The sequence below is a fragment of the Arachis ipaensis genome, chromosome B10 (genome assembly GCF_000816755.2).
Source record: "Arachis ipaensis cultivar K30076 chromosome B10, Araip1.1, whole genome shotgun sequence".
NCBI lineage: Eukaryota > Viridiplantae > Streptophyta > Magnoliopsida > Fabales > Fabaceae > Arachis > Arachis ipaensis.
In genome coordinates this window covers 131,884,269-131,884,919 of record NC_029794.2, presented here as the reverse complement: position 1 = coordinate 131,884,919, position 651 = coordinate 131,884,269, and positions in this window count along the sequence as shown.

Sequence of the window (651 nt, the reverse complement as noted above, 5' to 3'; positions counted from 1 at the left end):
TATAAATTTAGATTTTAAAAAAAAAATAAAATTAATAAAATAATAAAGTGAAGAGTTAATAATCACCAATAAATTTTATAATTTTTTTGAAATGTGCGGCCATTATATATATATCGGGCTTCTAGGTTTGTTTTTAAAGTTAATTTGTTCATTTAACTAGTACCCACAACATCAAGATTTATTAAGAGCCTCAGAATTAAGTTAATGGCAAGGAAATTGAATAATGTATGTGATATTATATAGTTTATATATAATTATTAACCATGTGCTAACAAAAGGAAGGAAAAGTTGAAAGTTTATTATTTAGAATATAAATAGCAAGGTTGGGAAATTTTCCCACTTTATTTATTAATTGTTTATTAAAAGTAAAAAGTTTAATCATTTTATTAATTCCTATAATTTTCTCAAATTTGTAATTAGATTCTTATATTTTTTTTAATTGGATTTCTATATTGCTTTTAATTTTATAACTAGATCATTTCTAGTTAAAAAATGTTAGAGTTAACTGAATACTTCTTTGCATATTAAAAGTATTTATAATTAAAAACTTAACTAAATTTTTGACTGCATATTTTTTGGAGAAATATTTTATTAATTTAAATTTTTTTAACATAAAAATAATTTAATTATAAAATTAAAAGCAGTGTAGGC